This window comes from Miniopterus natalensis, chromosome 1, assembly GCF_054644295.1.
Source record: "Miniopterus natalensis isolate mMinNat1 chromosome 1, mMinNat1.hap1, whole genome shotgun sequence".
In the NCBI taxonomy this organism is placed as follows: Eukaryota; Metazoa; Chordata; class Mammalia; order Chiroptera; family Miniopteridae; genus Miniopterus; species Miniopterus natalensis.
In genome coordinates this window covers 99,334,934-99,341,340 of record NC_142081.1, presented here as the reverse complement: position 1 = coordinate 99,341,340, position 6,407 = coordinate 99,334,934, and the positions used below count along the sequence as shown (strand labels likewise).

General features: G+C 43.2%; 1 pseudogene; it reads right to left on the bottom strand.

The window, feature by feature from the left end:
- Window positions 1-320: 320 nt before the first annotated feature.
- On the bottom strand, window positions 321-882 carry LOC107528731 (large ribosomal subunit protein uL11 pseudogene; annotated as a pseudogene).
- Window positions 883-6,407: the final 5,525 nt, after the last annotated feature.

Here is a 6,407-nt window from a genome sequence, read left to right as displayed (position 1 = left end):
TGCAGATCTGACAGAAAAATCGGTATAATTTTGACTCATTCACAGCAGACAGCTGTTGTTGTGTTGGTTGTTCTCACTTTTTTATTTGACAGTCTAAGGGAAAAGAGGTCAGTGCCCCTGGATAAATAGGTATTGCATGTTTAAAAAACTCTTGCAGTACACCAGTATGTCTTTTGGGGCAGTGCTCTGGAGTCTAGCCCCTCACCTTCCCAGGGACCATTCTTTACCCTCCCTAGCGTATAGCTGCAATCTTTACTTCCCTATTTGCCTCTTCCAATAAACATTTAAATATGCTCAATTCTTTGTTATTATTATTATTATTTTGGTTGTCAAATGATCTTTAATAGAAACATTCTCCTTTGTAGTTCTTAACTAGCTGGGCATTCCACTGCACCACTGTTGATGTCATCTATGATGTCATGAGGGTGGTGGTCATCAACATTGCAACCCACAGACTGGGCAGTCCCTAGGATCTCTTTAATGGTTCCAGAGAGTTCTCTTGCTAAAGGTTGGTGCTGCATCTGTCGGGCAGTGTTGACAATCTCATCAATTGTGATATTTCCACTGTGCTTAATGTTCTTTTGCTTCTTTCTGTCTCTTGGCGGTTCTTTGAGGGCTTTGATGATCAGGGCAGAGGCAGAAGGCACTACCTCAATCTGGGCCTGTCTGTTCTGAATGGTCAGTTTCACTGTAATCCTCAGACCCTTCCAATCACCTGTTGCTTTGGCGATGTCATCACCAACCTTTTTTGGAGGCAGGTCCAAGGGGCCGATCTTGGGGGCCAAGGCAGACGTGGCACCCACTTCCCCGCCGGTGCACCTTTAGGTATATGACTTTGATCTCGTTGGGGTCAAACTTCGGCAGCATGGTGGAGGTGGCTGGTGTCGGATAAACCTGGATTCGGGACGACCGAAGAAAGTTGCACCTGAGCCTCCTCTGAGCAGAAAGCCGAAAGCCGAAAGCCGAAAGCCGAAAGCCGAAAGCCTTTGTTATTTTTTTAAAAAAATCCAACAAAATAAACAACCTTCATTGACACCTCCCATGTGTGTGCTCTCCAGCTGTTGTCTTATCTTTTTTCTCCTTTTCACAATCAAATTTTTTGAATGTTTTCTACACTCATGTCCACTTTCTTCCTTGCTTATTCCTCAACCCTTGGTCATCAAACTTCTGCCCCCTCTTGTCCATGGAGGCTGTTTCATCAAGATCACCAGGATGTTCTACTGCCAAATCAAAAGGACACTTTCTATTTCTTGTTTGATCTCAGCAGCACTTGACATTCTTGAGGATGCCCTGCATACAAGCCTTACTTCCTTTGTCTTCCATGACTCGCTCTCCTTGTTTTCTTCTCTCTCTGGCCACTACTCTTCAGTCTCCTTTATTGCTCTCTCTGACTGCTGCTCAAATGTTCCTTCTCTGTGGGACTCTGCCCTAAGCCCTGCTTTTGTCAGGCTACATACTTTTGCATCTAAACTGTTCTGTTAGTATCTAATCATGATGACATTTATATAGTGAGGACTTCTGGATTCAAATGATAGAAGCTTAATTCACACTAGCTCAGGCAAAAATAAAGAGACATTTTTGGCCAGCTTAAAGGCTAGTTTAGAGGATGCATGGACCTCAAGCATTTCTGTATCTGGGGATTCAAATAATGTTGTCAGGCCTTTCTCTCCCTCCATTTTCTTCTCTGGTTCTGTTCCTCTGTTTTGACCTCGTTGTCTTCTATTGTGACCTTCCTCAAGCAGTGGGGTGGAGGAATAGGAGTGGTTGTAGACGGTTGGAGGTTTTATCACCCTAGATAATCACTCTGAAGGAAAAAAAGAACTCTCTCCCATTATCATTATTTCACTCTCAGGAAAGGGCTTTGGTAAATCTAACTGGAGTCACATGCCTACTCACTGGAATGCTCAGTGAATTTGGGGGTGGTAATGGTGGTCTTAATTGCCAGTCCTCCAGGGCTACAGTGAATTGGAAGGACAGCTTTCTAAAGGAAAAGTGAGGTAATATTATCAGAAGAAGAGCAAAGAATACAGAGTAAACAAAATAGATATTTACTATAATTTATTTTTCCTGTCCATACCTTTCTCAGGTTCTTCAGTTTTAACCAGCTAATAGATATCTTTCCACTTGGGTGACCCAAACTCAACAAGTTTGAGTTTGCATAGATATCCTAGGAAACACATCCTGAGTCAAAATATATATGATAATACTTTATTGGGAAGTGCTATTCTACGGTAGCCAAGAGTAAAAGAAAAATGGTGAATGAGGCTGGGAAGGCAGGAAACAAATACAAGGTGGTATATTACCAAGTGCTGTGGGCTGAACTGTGCCCCTCTAAAAGATATGCTGAAGTCGTAACCCCTGATACCAGCAACCATGACCTTATTTGGAAACAGGGTCTTTGCAGATGTAACTAGTTAAGAGGAAGTTTTACTAGAATAGCGTGGGCCTTAAATCTAGTGTGTTTGGGGTCCTTATAAGATGAGGAAGGACACACAGAGACACAGACACAGTGGGGAGAAGGCCATGTGAAAAGAGAGGCAGAGACTGGAGTGATGCAGTCATAAGCGAAGAAACACATAGGGCCACCAGGTGCTGGAAGAAACAAGGAAGGATCCTCCCCTAGAGACTTCCGAGGTAGCACAATCCTGTCAATACCTTGATTTGAGACTTCTGGCCTCCAGAAATGTAAGAGAATAAATTTTCATTATTTTAAACCACCCAGTTTGTGGTACTTTGTTGCAGTACCTCTAGGAAACTACTACATCAAACTAGCCACAGCTTCCTTGAAAAAATGCAGCCAGTTGTTTGGGCACATAGAATGTCCTCTAGACAGGACTTATAGAAACACCATGTTTCTTGGAACATTCCTTTGAGATGGAAGGCATGGGGAGGATGATTTATCTGGTGGCGGCTTCTTTCCTCCTATACCTCCTGGGTCAGGTCTGCTTCATGAATATTAACCTTCATGCACCTCTGGTTTGTATGAACTGGCACTTCCAGGTATCCGCTGGAGAACACAGACCACAAACATCCAATTTGGTGCTTCAGTTCAGCCTAAACTTGATCAGAAAATCCATAGCCTCCAATGGTTCCAGCTAAGTCCAAGGAGAGCTTGGAGCTTGAAGCCCTATTGGTGCACTATTGGTGCAAATAGATTGGAATGAGGCAGAAAAGCTGTAGTGCATCATGGTATTCAAAGAGCCAGAGATAGCGCTTCACCTGAGAACCTGCTGGGAAAGCTGCAGGACCTGAAATGGAACAATAAACCATTTATGATAGCTGCCCATGGAACATGTAGAGAAGGTACTGATGGCACAGCTACCCAAGTCCACCACCTATCTACCATGTGAGGAGCCTATGCCCTTGCTATGGCTATACCAGAAGCAGTTAAGATTGCTAAAGAGACTTGCTCCAAGACCAGTCTGCTGTGGGATGAGGCTAATGGGCACTAGTGGTTGCAGCTGGGGATTCCCCATTGAACATGCGACTAAGGTTTGGGGGTCAGGTGGGGATGAGTAAATCTTTGGGGTGTGAGTATATCAGGGTCTGATATATTGTCCAAACTGTATTTATCATCACCCACTCCCCCAAACCCAAACCTGCTATTTCTTTATTTTTTTATTTAAACTTTTTTTATTTTTCAATTACTGTTGACATACACTATTAGTTACAGGTGTACACTCCAGTGATTAGATATTATATAACTTACTAAGTGATCATCCAGATAAATCTAGTACCCATCAGACACCATACATAGTTATTAAAATATTATTTACTGTATTCCCTATGCTGTACTTTACATCCCCATGACTATTCTCTGTTATAATAAATTTGTATTTCTTAATTCCTTTACCTTTTTCACCCATAGCCCCAAAACCCCTCCCATCTGACAACCAAAAAAAATGTTTTTTATACTTATGTGTTTCTGTTCTGCTTCTTCATTTATTTTGTGTGTGTGTTTTTAGATGCACTTATTGAAAGTTGTATTTATTGCCATTTTATTGTTCATATTTTTTATCTTTTTTCCCTTCTTCTTAAAGAAGACCCTTTAACATTTCATGTAATACTGGTTTGGTGGTGATGAACTCCTTTAGCTTTCCCTTGTCTGAGAAGCTCTTTATAACTCCTTCAGTTCTAAATGATAGCTTTGCCAGGTAGAGTAATCGTGGATGTAGGTCCTTGCTTTTCATTACTTTGAATATTTTGTGCTAATCCCTTCTGGCCTGCAAAGTTTCTGTTAAGAAATGAGCTGACAGTCTTATGGGAGCTCCCTTGTAGGTAACTAACTACTTTCCTCTTGTTGCTTTTAAGATCCTCTCTTTGTCCTTAACCTTTTACATTTTAATTATGATGTGTCTTGGTGCAGGCCTCTTTGGGTTCATTTTGTTTAGGACACTTTGCACCTCCTGGACTTGTATGTCTATTTCCTTCACCAGATTAAGAAAGTTGTCATTATTTTTTCAAATAGGTTTTCAATTTATTGCTCTCTCTCTTCTTCTTTTATCACCCCCATGATGCAAATGTTGGTACACTTGGAGTTGTCCCAGAGGCTCCTTACACTATCTTCATTTTTTTTCTTTTTTCTTTTTGCTGTTTTGATTGGGTGCTTTTTGCTTCCTTATATTCCAAATCACTGATTTGATTCTCGGCTTCATCTACTCTACTGTTGATTCCCTATAAATTATTCTTCATTTCAGTTAGTGTATCCTTCACTTCTGACTGGTTCTTTTTTATGGTTTTCATGTCATTTTTTATGGTTTCCATGTCCTTTTTATGCTGTTGAAGTTCTCTCTAAGTTCAACTACTCTTCCTCTAAGTTCATCGAGCATCCTCATAACTAGTGTTTTGAACTCTACATCTAGTAGATTGCTTGTTTCCATTTTGTTTAGTTCTTTTTCTGGAGTTTTCTTCTCATTTTTCATTTGGGACATGTTTGTTTGTCTCCTCATTTTGGCAACCTCCTTGTGTTTGTTTCTATGTATTAGGTAGAGCTGCTATGTCTCCCGGGATTAATAGAGTGGCTTAGTGTAATAGGTGTTTTATAGTTCCAGTGACACAATCTCCCATCACCCATGCTGGGCACTCCAATTGTGCCTTTCTCCCACCTCTCACCTCCCCCCTCCCCCATGTGGGCTGTGTACACTCTCCTGTTGTAGTTGAGCCTTGATTGCTATTGGCATGTCAATGGGAGGAATTTACCCCCAGGTCAATAAGTTGCAAGCACTGGCTGCAACCACTATGGAGAATCAGCTGTGCAGGGGCTGACCCCACAGAGAAGAACTTACTTTAGTGGGGCTCTGGTACCAGCTGAGTCTGCCTCTTGAGTGTATCACTTGTGGAGGTGGTTGGGTAGTGCTTTGACATGGACTGAAGCTGTCCACCAGGTGCACTGGCTCTGGGGCCTCCCAGGAGGTGCACGCCAAGGTCAGCCACGGCCTGTGTTCTGCCTGGGGCCACTTGGCATGAGCTACAAAGCGATCTGCAGATGGCTGCTACTTGTGCTGGGCTTGGAGGTGCCTGAGAGAGGCCAAGCTGTGAATCACAGCCAGCTGCTGCTAGTGCCAGGCCTGGGGCCACTCAGCAAGAGGTTTGGGGCATGCTGAGGTCAGATGCTGCTTATTTGAGAGATTTTAGGAAAGTCTGAAACATGAGCCAAGACAGGCCATTCATATGGAAAAGGCACTAGAAATAGCTTGGGTGGGTCCCCAAGTTTGGTGGGACAGGGTCCCAGGCAATCACCAGGGTAGGCAAACAATGATAGCCAGGTTGATGGAGACTCAGATACAGCACCCACCTGCTGATTCTATATGAGACAGGCTCAGAAAAAGAATAATGGCCTCTGCTAACACTTTTGTCTGGGAGAAAGCTGCTCCCCCCCTTCTCCCCCCCCCCAGCTCTTGCTCTGAAGCCAGACACTTCAGGTCCTCCTCATATATCCCTGGTGCATTTCGAGCTGCTATACCAGTGCTGGAGCTCAAAAAGAGTGAGTTAGAATAAGTCTGTGTGAGGGCCCTTTAGCAGCCTTCCATCTCAGCCTCAATTCCTGCTGGTTTCTAATAGCCAGAGTTATGGAGACTTCTCTTTCCAACACTGGAACCCTGGGATTAGGAGGCTGATATGGGTTTGGGATCCCTTGATCTTCAGTGGGACCTCCACAACTGAGATACCGATTTTTATCTACCACACATGGGTGTGGAACCAGCATGTTCCACGTCTCCACCCCTTCTATCAGTCTCACTGTGGCTTCTTTGAATCCCTAGTTGTAGGACTTCTATTTAGCTAGATGTCAGGTGGTTATGAATGGTGGTTGTTCTGTAGTTTAGTTTTACTTTTGATATGGTTGCGGGAGGATGCAAGTACCATGTTCACCTACATTGCCATCTTGACCAGAAGTCCAAACCTGCTAT